The sequence below is a fragment of the Delphinapterus leucas genome, chromosome 3, assembly GCF_059928025.1.
Source record: "Delphinapterus leucas isolate spDelLeu-1000000601 "Yukka" chromosome 3, BTC_Dleu_Yukka2, whole genome shotgun sequence".
Taxonomy (NCBI): domain Eukaryota; kingdom Metazoa; phylum Chordata; class Mammalia; order Artiodactyla; family Monodontidae; genus Delphinapterus; species Delphinapterus leucas.
The window spans coordinates 89,782,007-89,798,474 of NC_143131.1; the positions used below are offsets into that span (position 1 = coordinate 89,782,007).

The 16,468-nt window shown below is 34.1% G+C and overlaps 1 protein-coding gene across 9 annotated transcripts in view; it reads right to left on the bottom strand.

The window, feature by feature from the left end:
- FBXL17 (F-box and leucine rich repeat protein 17) overlaps positions 1-16,468 on the bottom strand; it is a 480,781-nt gene that overhangs the window by 448,294 nt on the left and 16,019 nt on the right. The window lies entirely within an intron of this gene.

Sequence of the window (16,468 nt, forward strand, 5' to 3'; positions counted from 1 at the left end):
AAACCTATATATCAAAAATTGTCTAAAAAATTACATTAAGACAATAAAATCCAGTTTGGCAAGGGTTCAAAGTGTGCTGATACACCACTGGTAAGAGTGTAAATTAGTACTAAAAATCTTCTTGGAGGGCTAGTTAGCATAAATGAAAAAATTTTATAAAATTTGCCTGAAAATTATATGACTCAGCTTCTAAATATTTACCAAAAAATGTAAGAGGGATGGATAATTGGAGAGATAACATAGTAAAGTCAACATACTACAATGTTAATTATACAATCTATGTAGTGGGTATATGGGTGTTCACTGTAAAATTCTTTCAAATTTTCCATATATTTAAAATTATTCATAAAGACTACTGGAATAATTAACTAAAGGTGTTTGGTAAGATTTAGCTACAAGAAATTAGCACAAGAATTTTTTTTTAAATAGTGAAATACAGAAAACCTAAAGTTATAAATTATGGTGTTTTTATAAAATTGAGTATTATATAGCCATTAAATTGAAGTAAACACTTGACAAATAAAAACTGTACATGTTTTTATAATAAATTTAATTTTTATAAACAAATTAGGCACATTTAAATATACATATACATATTTAATTATACACATGTATATAAAAAAGAGATAAAATATACACCAAGGTGTTTACAGTGGTTATTTCTGATCAGTGCAATAATGGGTACTGTTCTTTTTTTCTATCAGTCTTCTTACACCTTTTTAAAAATAAATATTATTTTTGTAATTAAAAACTTTCAAGTCCTGTTTCAAGTAAAGTAATGATATTATCAGAAAGATATGCAATTTCAGTTAGTTTTTCCAGGGGTGGTGATATATACAAGCCATCTTATTTTAATCTAGGTAACACTATAACCGATTATATATTCCACTAGAAATGTAAACTTCATGAAGACTGAAGCTTAACTAACATAGGCCTGGTGCCCAGTGTCTTACAGTCAGTTGATACCTAGTAAATATTTGTTGAATGAATGAAAAGGCTGATCAGAGTTATTCATTGTAAAGAGGCCTCTTTGAAAAATGGACAAATAAAGGAAACTACGATTATGGTCTCATATACCACCACGTTCTATTTAATTCAAGAGTTCTAAATTGGGTCCACAGGTGGAAATCAGGGATTCCAGTTAAATGGATGAGAAAAAAAAAAAAGAGTACATTTTTATTTTCTTACTATTCTCTAAATGAACTTTAGCTTTTCTTTCACTTATTAAACAGAAAATCAAAGTAGTTTAGTAGTATGTGTGACTCTGTAAACAACAGAAATCAAAGATAATTTCATATAACACTACTGTTATGCAGATAGTGAAATATCATTTTTGTTCGTCAGTATTCATCATGTTTATTAGATCTACTACCAGATCTTATAATGCATTAAAGAGGCACATATATTTCTAGAACAAACATACAATGGCATGTTACTTAGACGCCAGAAAGCTGAATCCAAAGCCAATAGTGGGGAAAGCAGAAAAGCAATATGATAATCACTACAAAACTCCCAATAAGCTCACGTATGTCTGGCAGTGAGGGCGAGGTTGGTCTTAAAACCACCAGGATTCCTGAAAGTCTACTTAAGAAGTAGTTAACCACTCAGATCACCTCCTCATTTCTGCACAGCCTGCCCCTGCCCACTCTCCCACAATAGCAAAAGACTGGAGTTCACTGAGGGGAGGAAACCATAGGGTCTTTGGGGTATGCCATGCACAGCTGACAGCAGAAGCACACTCCAGAAAATGTGGGGATGTGAAAGTTTATACAGTGAAAATGGAGAATTAAAAGAAATAATTCTATAAAATGTTCCAAGATGAAAGGATATGGACTTCCAGACTAAAAGGACTCACTCATATGTCCAATACAAATGACAAAAGCAGACCTGTATCAAGGCAAATCATCATAAAATTTCATAATCGTAGGTATAAAAAATATTCTAGACTTCTAGTGAGAATCAGATTTCATACAGAGGATTAAGGATAAAAAAGGCAACAAACTTCTTAATAATTTAAGAATACTTATTTCAAACCTAGAATACTGTACTCAGGATTCAGACTATGAATTAAGTGTGAGGGTAGAAGAGAGACATTTTCAGACATGCAAGCTCTCAAAAGATGTACCTCCCATATATTCTTTATCAGGAAGCTATTACAATCTGTGCTCTACAAAACATGAGAATACATCAAGAGAAAGAACACATGACATCTAGGTAATAGGACATCTAACAGAACAGCAAGGTGAGGAAAACATTGAGAATAAGGGTGAAGATAAGATACTAAGATGACCATTAATGCAAGAGTAGTTATATACAGTAAGTCCAGACTGCTGTCTACTTTAAGAAAATACATTCGACGAAGTAAATACATACAGGTATACTAAAGCAACTGGGGGAAAGCTGTGGACTCCATCACTAATAAGATATAAAAACTAAGTAAACTAAATGAGGACAAAAAGACATTTATTCATTCCAATAAAAACAAAATTCCAGAGGGAAAAGAAAGGCAGGTAATTATAAAACGTAAATACTGAATACTTATTTAATCAAAATTATAACAGAATTATTTTGACACAATGAGGGCATAGGAGATAGAAAACGATAGTGAGCTAAATCCTCATCTTTCCATAGCAAGGAAACAGCAGAGATCAGCGGTCCGCAACCTTTTTGGCACCAGGGGCCGGTTTCGCGGAAGACAATTTTCCCACGGATGCAGGGGAGGGAGGTTCAGGTGGTAATACGAGCGATGGGGAGTGATAGTAAGTGGCAGATAAAGCTTCACTCACCTGCTGCTCACCTCCTGCTGTGCGGCCCGGGGGTTGGGGACCCCTGGGATGGTCTAAAATGGATAAATCAAGAAAATACATACAGACATAGACGGCAAATGCTTCTTCTCTACCACTGCTTCCTTCTTCTGGAAGGAGTTCAACTGGTCTAACTTCTGGTCTCTACACTGATTAGTTTGTATTTAATAAGCTGAACATGTTCAGTTCATCTCTATCTTTTTTCCGCTTGAGAACAAACTGCCCACAAGGAGCAAGCATCTACTTCTACATTTGCAGGACACTGCTGGTCCAGCCTAGTAGATGACGACTGGGTCCCCTGGCCAAACTCCAGCGTTTGAGTTAACAAGCCTATTTAACTCTATTACTAAGCAACACTCCCAATCTAGCCATTCTGTGTAATAAAGTTGATATTTTTCCTCTGTCACTATTCCAGTGTCTTATTTGTCAATTTATTGAGATGCTGGAGCAATAAAGAGACTTCAACACTTAGTGCACCAGCCAGGTGATCTCTTCCTGTATCAAGTTTACCGCCATTAACTCTTTTTTTTTTTTTTTTTGATGTGGACCATTTTTAAAGTCTTTATTGAATTTCTTACAATACTGCTTCTGTGTTTTTTTATGTTTTGGTTTTTTGGCCGTGAGGCATGTGGGATCTTAGTGCCCCGACCAGGGATTGCACCCACACCCCCTGCACTGGAAGGTGAAGTCTTAACCACTGGAACGCCAGGGAAGTCCCCCCATCCTTAACTCTTACCTTATCCCAGCAAAAAGTCAATACAGCTAAAGGATCTACAAACACCTCAAAATTACCTCCATAATACTTTCTACTTTACCAAAGAACATTCTGAAATAATAACTACTCATCATAAGATAAGAATACCTATCTGGCCGATATTGACAGGATGAATACCACCACTCACCTTGGATGGATACTGGAAAACTCCTCCCTGAGGGCCCTTCCAGGTAAAAGAGGTTATCAACCTTGTGAAATTTTAGCTCCAACCACACCTATCCATTCACACCCAGCCTGTCCTTCACTGCTATTTGCACCTGACACTCATGCCCGGTCCAATCCTAACTCTCACTCTTCACCAAGTAAATGGTCTTAGTTACCTAAGACATAGAACCCCAGTATGTCATTTAAGAGGTTCTGAATCTTTATCAATACAAGTCCAATATCGAGTTCCCTAGGAAAGGTGCAAGTCAGATGGACAGTAATAGAAGCCTTCCTCTAACTCTAATAATATGTCAAGGGCACCCATCAGTCAACCCTGAAGAAATCATTTAATGAAAAGGGTGTTAGTAGCCACTTTATCACTTAAATGAAGCTAGTCCACCTATTAATCCATGGTTCATTTTAGCACATGACAGTAATTAGAACTGAAAATGGACTAGAGTAAATAAACATAATATAAAAAGGACTGTCTTTGATTTATTCTTTTCTTCTTTGTAATAATCCTTTAAGATTATTCACAATTTTGCTCAAGAACTCCAAAGGTATTTTTCAAATTTTTCTACAAAATATTTGGAGGTGATTTTCCCAGTATCTCAAAATTTAATTAAAATTTTGCACACCACCCTTGAGAATTTGTTTTAGCAAGCTATACGTTGTTACTGGGTTATTTTTGTAATAAAACAAACACCTTAGGAAGAATATACTTCGACAAAGAATCTAGATAACTGAAACCAGAACATGGGACCCACTGGGATAAAAATAAGATTAGGTCTTCCAATGTCACACGAAATCTGCTCAAAACCAGTATTAAGAACATATTTTTAAAACATGAGGTATGCCACCTTCAACAGAAGAGGGAAGTTGTTCCTTCTACTTTCCATTCCCAATATGTCACCACTGTCACTATTATACACATGCAAAAGAAAACAGTGAAGAAAACCCAATCCATATCTTCTAGTAACTTCACCCAACTATGCTAACTATTAACGTTTGTGAAATCATAAAAATGACAATTTCATAATTTGATTCATTAGTTTCATCATTTGTAGTAGAGTAGCACAGACAATGAGATATGAAAGAAAGCAAAGCAAATTTTTCAAACTGCCACTCATCTGACCCTCTTTAAGGACTCAAATTTGAATCTTTTTCCTAGATTTATATTGTCTAACTTTGCCTCTTTAAAGAACATTCCATTTAATACAATGAAAATATGCTACATAAGCTCCCAAAATGTGTACCAATACTATTTTTTAGTTGTACTAGCATGATGTATAACTCAAGAGTAAATGAAAATTGAGAACATACATGGAATAATCACTTGATTAATTTGTTACACACTAAAAAGATTTTTTTATCTTTTAGAAAACCAGCAAAAATGCTATTTTAGCACCAGTACATAGAAACATTTGTTACTTATTATTAATGTTTCAAATTTTAAAATACTGTGATTAAAACTTTTGCAGCTTAACTTTAAAAACATGGGAAGCCATCAACAGATGAGTAGAAAAAAATATGGTTTATACATACACTAGAATATTATTCAGCCATAAAATGGAATGAAACTGATATATGCTACAACATAGATAAACACTGAAAACATTATGCAAGTGAAATAAGCCAGACACAAGAGTTAATATTGTATGATTCTACTTACAGGAGGTAGCTAGATAGGCCCAGAAAGTATGCTAATTAGAAATTAGAAGAGAGCCTACGATGGTTACACAACATTGTGAACATACTTAAAGTCACTGGAATTGCACACTCAAAAGCTGTTAAAATGGTAAATATTATGTAGATTTTGCCACAGTAAAAAAAATCAACACAATGAAACAGCAAATGTCAATAAAACCTGAGATGAAAAAAAACAGTCAAGAGAAAGTGATATTTCTTCCCAAACCTGTTTTTTCTAATTATAATTATTATAACATAATTACATTAGATATTAAATAAACCGACAAATGAGAAGGAAAAAGAAAGCTCTTGCTAAAAAAAGTAGGTTGAATGTTTTATGTTCAATGAAAGCCATAAAAAAGTGCTGATGAATTAGTTTTCAGTGACAACTATAAAGTTATAAAATATTGGGAAAATCATATTCTAAAACAAGCTGCACCCATATTCCTTCATAAGTAGTGACTACCTGTCCCACTTCAATTTAAAAAAAAAAAACAACTGAAAATCATGGGTGCCACATCATTGATATAGTTTAAGTAAAATAAAGTCAAATTCTAACTAGCTGTCTCTAACTCAAGAAAAAGGCCCTGACCCTGTATCAAAAGACTCACTAATAGGGCTTCCCTGGTGGCACAGTGGTTGGGAGTCCGCCTGCCGATACAGGAGACACGGGTTCGTGCCCCGGTCCTGGAGGATCCCACGTGCCACGGAGCGGCTGGGCCCGTGAGCCATGGCCGCTGGGCTTGTGCGTCTGGAGCCTGTGCGTCCAGAGCCTGTGCTCTGCAACGAGAGAGGCCACAACAGTGAGAGGCCCGCGAAGACTCACTAATGAATCTACAGTTATATAGTATTTTTTAATTAAAATGTTTATAGTACATATTGATTTTTGTGATTCTATCATTTAACTGATTTTCAGTTAACTGACCAACTTCCATTCTCAGGCCCAGAAGGCTTATGCTGAATTATAACAATGCCTACCTATACCTCACTGGGTTGTGGAGAAGATTTTAAATAAAATAACACAAATGGAAATGCTTATTAAGGCACACTGCAAAGCATATAAAAGTACTAAATAAATGTTTTATACCTCTATTATTATTAATGGGTAAAGAAGGAAGCTATTAGAACACTATTTATTAGGATTCATGTGAAGAGAACTTTTTAGAAGTATTCAATACTATAAAGATAAATTTCCAGAAAGAAGCCTTCTTGAATTACATGAAGGCTCAATACTCCCAGTTACAGATGGAAAATTTTCTCTCTAGTCATTGAACTAAAAATTCCAGCTTAAAATCCTAGATATGATTCCACATGACATGATTCAGAGATCAAGCAAAATTTAATGAGAATATTGGCTCCATACCTTCCCAACTATGTGAACTTGGACAAGTTACTTAACTTCCAAAAGATTCAACTTTTCATCCTGAAATACCTCAGCGCTGCTGTGAAGATTAAATTGGACAACAAAATATGAAAGCACAAAATACAATGCCTGTCATATAGAAAGCACCCAAAATATTATTTACTTCCCTTTGCAAATTGTGATGCTAATTTAGAAACAGAATGCTTAAAACATTCTTAAACTACCTAAATGTAACACATTTTGATAAAGGAGGCTTTTCAAGATCTCTAGTTTCTCAGTCTCATTATAAATATCACTTATCATTATAGGGATAAAATGAGTGTCACGTAATCTGAAAAGGGGAGGAAATGAGCTAAGTGGATTTAGTATGAACTCAAGACATCCCTGGATAAGAATGCCAGCCCTATCACTTATTACTTTGTCTCAGATAAATTACTTATGGTCTCTCTGTAACTGCTTCCTCATCTATAAAAATGAAATAATACCTATCTCACAGAGTGGCTGTGAATCAAAAGAGAAATTAAATGTATCAACATATAGTTGGAATATATGAACAGTGCCCTACCCATGGTAGATACTCATAAAGGTTACATACTTGTTCTTTACTTAGTTGACTGAATATCACTAGAACATGTAAAGATAGATTAGATGAGACTGACATTTTCCTTTATCTCACAGAAATTCAGCATCTAAAAACAAGTAATGTTTCTTTTTTCCTTTATTGTGGTAAAATATATCAAACATGAAAACTGCTATTTAACCATATTTAGGTATATAATTCAGTGACATTATATTCACAGTGTTGTGCAACCAACACCTCTCTTTCCAAAACTTTTTCATCACCCCAAATAGAAACTCCCTACCCATTAAGCAACAAGTACCCATTTCCTACTTCCCCTAGCCCCTGAAGCCCTCTACCTACATTCTGTTTCTGTGAATTTGCCTATACTAGGTAATTTAAGTAGAATCTTATAATATGTGTTCTTTGTTCTTTGTGTCTGGCCTATTTAACTTTGCATATGTTTACAAAGTTCATTCATGTGGTAACATGTACAGTGTTTCACTCCATTATAAGGCTGAATAATATTTCATTGCATGACATACATTTCATTCATTCATTCATCTCTTAATGGACAGTTGGGTTGTTTCTACCCCTTAGCTATTGTGAATAATGATACAATGAAAATAAGTGAACAAGTATCTATTTGAGTCACTGTTTTCAATTATTTGGGGTAAACATCTAGGTGGAATTGCTGGGTCAAATGATAGTTCTATGTTTAATCTTTTGAGGAACCACCAAACTGTTTTCCACAGTATGTGCACCATTTATATTCCCACTAGCGATGTATGAAGATTCAAATTTCTCCACATCTGAAGAAGCACGTTTTGTTTTTTTTTTTTACATCCTTATTGGAGCATAATTGCTTTACAATGGTGTGTTAGTTTCTGCTTTATAACAAAGTGAATCAGTTATACATATACATATGTTCCCATATCTCTTCCCTCTTGCGTCTCCCTCCCTCCCACCCTCCATATCCCACCACTCCAGGCGGTCACAAAGCACCGAGCTGATCTCCCTGTGCTATGTGGCTGCTTCCCACTAGCTATCTACCTTACGTTTGGTAGTGTATATATGTCATGCCTCTCTCTCGCTTTGTCACAGCTTACCCTTCCCCCTCCCCATATCCTCAAGTCCATTCTCTAGTAGGTCTGTGTCTTTATTCCTGTCTTACCCCTAGGTTCTTCATGACATTTTTTTCCCTTAAATTCCATATATATGTGTTAGCATACGGTATTTGTCTTTCTCTTTCTGACTTACTTCACTCTGTATGACAGACTCTGGGTCTATCCACCTCATTACAAATAGCTCAATGTCATTTCTTTTTATGGCTGAGTAATATTCCATTGTATATATGTGCCACATCTTCTTTATCCATTCATCCGATGATGGACACTTAGGTTGTTTCCATCTCTGGTCTATTGTAAATAGAGCTGCAATGAACATTTTGGTACATGACTCTTTTTGAATTACGGTTTTCTCAGGGTATATACCCAGCAGTGGGATTGCTGGGTCATATGGTAGTTCTATTTGTAGTTTTTTAAGGAACCTCCATACTGCACTTTCTTATTTTCTGGTTTTTGCTTTTTTTTTTTTTATTAATATCCATTGGAGTAGGTGTGAAGTGATGTCTCATGATTTTCATTTGCAATTCTCTAATGACTAATGATGATGGGCATCTTCTCATGTGCTTGAGGGCCATTTGTATTTTTCCTTTGGATAAGTATCTATTCAAGTATTTTGCCAATTTTTGAATTGAGTTCGGGATGGGTTATTGTTGGATGGTAAGAGTTCTTTATATATTCTGGATATTAAACCCTTATCAAATATATGATTTCTACATATTTTCTCTCATTTTATGGGTTGTCTGTTCACTCTCTTGAGAATGTCATTTGAAAAAAAAAAGTTTTTAATTTTAATCAAGTCCACCTTATCTGTTTTATACTTTTCTTGCCTATTCTTTTGGTGTCATATTTAAGAAACCATTACTAAATCCAAGGTCATGAAGATTTGTACCTATACATTCTTCATAGAGTTTTACAGTTTTAGCTCTTAAATTTAGTTCTTTGATCCATTCAGAATTAATTTTTGTAGATGGTATAAGGTAAGGGTCCAGTTTCACTCTTTTGCATGTGGACATCTACTTTTCCCAGCACCATTTCTTGAAGAGTGTTCCTTCCCCCAGTGAATGTTCTTGCCACTGTGGTAAAAAAAAATCAACTGACCACAGATGTGAGGGTTTACTTGTGGACTCCCAATTCTACTCCATTGGTCTATATGTCAATCCTTATGCTAATATTACATGGTTTTATTTACTATACCTTTGTAGTAAGTTTTAAAATAAAGAAGTATGAATCCTCCAACTTTGTTCTTTGGATTCAAGATTGCTGTGACTCTTCTATGTCCCTTAAAATTCCTTATGAATTTTAGGATGGATTTTCCATTTCTGCAAAAACCACCACTGGAATTTTAATAGGGACTGCATCAAATCTGTAGCCCACTTTGGGTAGTATTATCTTAACAATATTAAGTCTTCCAATTCACAAGCTCAGGATGACTTTACATTTATTTAGGTCCTCTTTCTTTCAAAAATGTTTTGCCATTTTCAGTGTATAAGTCTTGCATTTGCTTGACTAAATTTACTCCTAAATATTTTATTATTATGGATGCCATGATAAATGGAATTATTCATTTATTAGGCCAAACAGTTTTTTTATGGATTCTTTAGGGTTTACCATATAAAAAACATTATCTGCAAATAGAGATAGTTTTTTGTCTTCCTTTCCAATTAGGAAGCTTTTTATTTGTCTTTCCTAATTGCTCTGGCTAGAACTTCCAATACAATTTTGAACTGAAGTGGCAAAAGTTGGGCATCCTTGTTTTGTTCCTGAACTTAGGGGAAATGTTTTCAGCTATTCACCATTGAGTGTGATATTAGTTGTAGCTTAGTCACATCTGACCTTTATTATGTTGAGAAAGACCCTTCTATTCCTAGTTTATTGTGTGTTTTTTTATCATGAAAAGGTGTTGGATTTCACCAAATGCATTTTCTGAGCTAATTAAGATGATTATGTGGGGTCTTTTCCTTCATTCTGGTAATGTGGTGTATTACATTGACTGATTTTTGTACGTTGAGTCACCCTTGCATTCACGGGATAAATCATACTTGGCCACAGTATATAACCCTTTTAATATATTGTTGACTTCTGTTTGCTATGTTGTTTTGAGGATTTTTGCATCTATAGTCATTAAGGATGTTGGTCTGTAGTTGTCTTCTCTTGTAGTGTCTTTGTCTGGCTTCAGAATCAGGGTAATGCTGGCCTTGTAGGAATCAGCAAGTGTTGCCTTCTTTTAAGTATTCTGAAAGAGTTTGAGAAGGATTGGTATTAATTCTTCTTTATCTGTTAAACCAAATTCAACAGGGAACCCATCTGATTCCTGACTTTGCTTTGTTGGGAGGATTTTTATTACTGATTCCATCTCCTTACTTGTTACAAATCTGTTCAGATTTTCTACTTATCCCTGAGTCAGTTTTTGTAGTTTTTACATTTCTAGGAATTTACCCATTCCATCTAGGCGATCCAGTTTGTGGTATACATAGTGGTTCATAATTTTCTTGTATAATCCTTTTTATTTCTATAAAGTTAGTGGTAATATCTACTCTTAAATTTCTGATTTAGTAAGTTGAATCTTCTATTTTTCTTAGTCAATATAGTTAAAGGTTTGTCATTTTTGTTGGTATTTTCAAAGAAACCAGTTTTGGTTTCATTGACTTTATCTATAATTTTCCTGTTTTCTAGTTCATTTATTTCTGCTCTGATCATTATTTCCTTCCTTCTGTTAGCTTTGGGTTTAGTTTGCTCTTCTTTTCCAAGTGCCTCCAGGAGTACAATTAAGTTACTAATTTCAGATTTTTCTTCCTTTGTAAACATAAACTTTTACAGCTATAAATTTCTCTCTAAACATTATTTTTGTTGCCATAATTTTTGCTATACTGTGTCTTCATTTTCATTCATTTCAAGGTATTTTCTAATTTCCCTTGTGATTTCTTCAATGTTCGATTGGTTGTGCAAGAGTATGCTGTTTAACTTCCACATATTTGTGTATTTTCCATATTTCTTCGTGTTACTGATTCTTAGATTCACGTCATTATAGTCAAAAAAGATACTTGCATGGTTTCAATCTTCCCAGACTTATTAAACGTTGTTTTGTGGTCCAAAATATCATCTAATCTTAAGAATATTCCATGTGTACTCTTCTGTTGTTGAGTGTAGCCTACTGTATATGCCTGTTAGGTATAACTGGCATACAGCATTGTTCAAGTCCTCTAGTTTCTTGTTGATCTTTTCTGGTTGTTCTCTCCATTACCGAAAGTAGATTATTAAAGTCTCCAACTACTAATGTAAAACTGTCTTTTCCTCCCTTCAAGTCTTTCCATTTTTGCTTCATATATTTAGGGGCTGTGTTGTTTGAGTCATATATGTTTATAATTGCTATATCTTCCTGATTAATTGAAACTTTTATCAATACATAATGACCTTCATTGTTTCCTGCAACCTTTTTTCACTTAAAATTGATTTTTTTTCTGGTGATAATACAGATCTTCCTCAATTTACAATGGGCTTACATCCTGATAAACCCATCATAAATTGAAAATATCGTAAGTCAAAAATGCATTAATACACTTAACCCACTGAACAACATAGCTGAGCCTAGCATACCTTAAATGGGCTCAGAACACTTACATCAGCCTATAGTTGAGCAAAACCATCTAACATGAAGCCTGTTTTACAATAAAGTGTTGAGTATTTATGTAATTTCATTGAAATTGAAAAAGAGAACAGTTGTATGGGTACAGAATGGTTATAAGTGTATCAGTTGTTTACCCTCATGATTGTGTGGGTGACTGGGAGCTGCAGCTCACTGCTACTGTCCAGCATCATAAGAGAGTGTCATATCACATATTGCCAGCCTGGGAAAAGATGAAAATTTAAAACCTGAAGTACAGTTTCTACTGAATGCATATGGCTTTCACACCGTCATAAAGTCGAAAAATTTTAAGTTGAACCATCGTAAGCTGGGGACCATCTGTATAGCCACTCTAGCTCTGTTTGGTTATTAGTATTTGAGTGGAATATCTTTTCCCATTCTTTTACTTTCAACCTCATTGTGTCTGTTATCTGAAATGAGTCTCTTTTAGACTTTATATGCATGATTTATTTTTTTTATTCTGCCAATCTTTGCCTTTTAGAGAATTTAATCTATTTATATTTAAAGTACTGATAAAGAATGATTTATTTCCACCGTTTAGCTATTCATTTACTGTATGTTTCATACTTTTTTTATTGTTGTTCCTCAGTTCCTCCATTACTGTACTTTTGTATTTGGTAGATTTTATGCAGTGTACCATTTGATTCTCTTCTTATTACTTTCATGTATATATTTTCGTTATTTTCTTAATGGTTATCATGGAGATTACAATTAACATCTGAAACTTATAATAACCTTATTTGAATATTACCATGTTGGTTTCAATAGTATACACCCTATTCCTGTACATCTCTATCCCTCCTACTTTATATGGTTATTACCACAGATGATACATTATGTGCCCATTAACAAAGATTTATAAATACTGTTCTATACATGTGCCTTTTAAATCATATAGAAAAAAATAGTTAAAAACCAAAAATACAATAAATCTATCTTTTACATTTACCTATGTGGTTACTTATACTCGCATTCTTTTTTTCTTCATATGGCTTTCAGTTACTATCTAGTGTCTTTTTATTTCAGCCTGAAGAACTCTCTCTACCACTTCTTGTAAGGCAAGTCTACGAACGAGCTTCCTCAGTTTTTGTTTACCTGGGAATATCTTAATGTCACCTTTATTCTTGGAGAACAGTTTTGCCAGATACAGAGTTCTTGGTTGACATTGTTCCTTCAACACTTTAAATATGTTAGCCAACTGCTTTCTGGCTTCCATGGTTTCTGATGAGAAATCAGTTGTTAATCCTATTGAGGATCCCTTGTATGCTATGAATCACTTCTCTGTTGCTTTCAAGATTCTCTTTGGCTCTAGCTTTTGAAAATTAGACTATTGTGTGTTTTAATGTAGGCCCCTTTGAAATCATCCTGCTTGGAGTTCACTGAGTTTCTTGGATGTGTAAATTCATGTCTTTCACCAAATTTGAACAGTCTGGGCCATATCATTTCTTAAAATACTCTTTCTGCCTCTTTCACTCTCCCTTCACTTTATGGTATCCCACAGGTCCCTTAGACTCTGTTCACTTTCCTTCATTCTTTCTTCTTTCTGCTCCTCAGACATGATCATTTCATTTGTCCTATTCAGGTTCACTGAGTCTTTCTTCTGCCTGCTCACATTTGATGCTAAATCCTTCTACTAAATTTTTTATATCAGTAATTATACTTTTCAGCACCAAAATTCCTATTTCATTCCTTTTTATACTTTCTAGCTCTTTATTGCTATTCTCATTTTGTTCATGCATCATTTTCTTGAATTCCTTTAGTTCTCTGTCCATGCTTTCCAAACCTTTCAACTTGCTCTACAGAAGCAACAATTCAATCAATTGCTATGTTTAAGAGTAAAAAAGAGAAAAATACCAGGAAAATTAATCAATTATGAAAGCTCCATACTAGGCCTTTTGAAACCTTATTATACATTTTTAAGTTGTTAATTCACTAAAAGTATAATGTAGTCCACATCAGAGCTTATCAAATATCACTGGGTCATGAAATTAATTTACTGAGTGGATCAAGATCAACATTTATTTAACTTAATAGTACAGAATAGAAAATATCAATTGCACTGTTCATAAGGCTATATATTACTTCATAAAATTTTTACTTCTATTTTGTGTATATATGAAAGCCATTCTCTTTCTACTATACCGTAACACTATCCCAACAGAAGAAAGAGGCTAAAAGAGGACACACCCTACCACAGCACCATCTTAAGCATAGGAAAGGATTACTCATTGTACTGCAATGAGGTTCATATGCAATTACTTATAAAATTACTTAGAATGAAAAAGATTTATTTTACTACTTTTATCAGATTATTACTTCATATATAACTAATTCATAATTCAGAAACCATAAAAATCTGAAGCAAACACCTAATTTATCATAAATTAATGGGTTCCAAAATACCTCACATTCTAGGGAAGATTTACATAATTAGTCTCAAAGCTGTAAATATTAGATAAATTCATAATACTTAACTGGCATATTGTCTTGTTCCTTAAAGAACTTTTTAGTTTCCCTCTATTTCAACCATAAATATGACCTTATTTTTACAAGGAACACACTTGGCACTCTGGTCAACTGGTACCTATTTGTGTTATATCAGATTTAAATATATAGCAAATTTAATCCATTTCTTAATAAATACATAGACTTTTTAAATGTTTCATTGTGAAGTATAACTTGCTGGGAAATTTCCGTCACAAAAAAATCACGCCATGTCTATAAAATTTATAATTTACCTCAAAGATTAATTTGTTTTAACAGACTTAAGAACTTCATAAAATGCTTTGCTAGTGAATAATCCTGTACATAGCAGAAACAGATCAGGACAAATATTACAACAGGTAGGACTGTTGTTGCACAATTAGCCTGAGCAGACAAAATAGGCACCCTTATAAATTGCAGGATTCTTAACACATAAATTGGATTGACACACCTAGTACTATTTAGGATAGTCTTTCCAAATTTCTTCTAATACTGAGCTTTCAGTTAATTCATATGCAGTGTTTAAATTTAGGGATCTTCAGGGACTTCCCTCGTGGCCCAGTGGTTAAGACTCCGCGCTCCCAATGCAGGGGGCCCGGGTTTGATCCCTGGTCAGGGAACTAGATCCCACATGCGGCAACTAAGAGCCTGCATGCCACAACTAAAAGATCCCACATACTGCAATTAAAAAGATCCTGCATGCTGCAACTAAAAAGATCCTGCATGCCGCAACAAAGATCTCACACGTGGCAATGAACATCCCACGTGCTGCAATTAAGACCCAGCACAGCCAAATAAATAAACAAATATTTAAATAAATCAATAAATTTAGGGATCTTCATATTATTTCTGACTTCATCTCAGATCAGACTTAAGTCTAGGACACTACTGATACTCTGCTTTTCCTGGGAACTATTAGGACTACATCTCAATTCTAAACTTAAAAAATAGTTCTGACAAAGTTCTTGAGTGGAATTATTAATTCTTTCTTTCAACAAATGTTTGCCAAGGGCACTGTGGGTAGAGTGGTAAATGTGCATAGCCTCTGCCCTCATGGAACAGACTCCTTTATTCAAGGTCTAGAAGAGTACAGTCTATTGGCATGGAAAAAATGGAAAGACTGTAGGGCAGTAGGGCTTTGGAGAATCCAAGCTTCAAATCCCAGGTCCACTGTCTACTATACATTAGGCAAGTTTCTTAGTCTCTCTAAGCCTTAATCTCTCCCTTTACAAAATGAGTTTAAATCAACTATTTGCACAAAGTTATTTCAAAGGTTAAATAAAAACTACAAAAAGTGCCTAGTACAATAGAGGGAACATTACTAAATATTCAAAATATTCACAAATTCAGGGACTGGCACATACAATCCATTCAATATCCACTCTGAGACAAGAAACCTTAAATACCATTTCCAAAGAAAGTGAATCAACCAGAAAATACACGATACTATATTTAATCCAATTATTGCACCTAATATAGGTAATTACCATCTTTTTCTTCATTTTATACTCCTTAACTTGGACTTCCATTTAAAAGATATTTTAAAACATGTAAGCATGTCATCTAGTAACATAAAAGAGGAATTAAAAGTTAATTTTTAAAACCTCATGCTGACCCAAACTGCATACTGTTGTTACCTAAAGCAAAATTTCGCATAAAATTGAAGTAACAAAGGAATAAATTAATAAAATGGCTGGTCAAAGAAGTTCAGGCACTTATTAAAAAACACAAAAAAGTTAATTTATCAATTACAGCCATGGCACTCTAGTTCACTAACCCAAATATTCATAGATACATAAAAAGGATGACTTATTTTAGTCTCTGAACATTACAATATGTATGTTGCTATGTATGTTGCTACAACATAGCAATCTTTCAAA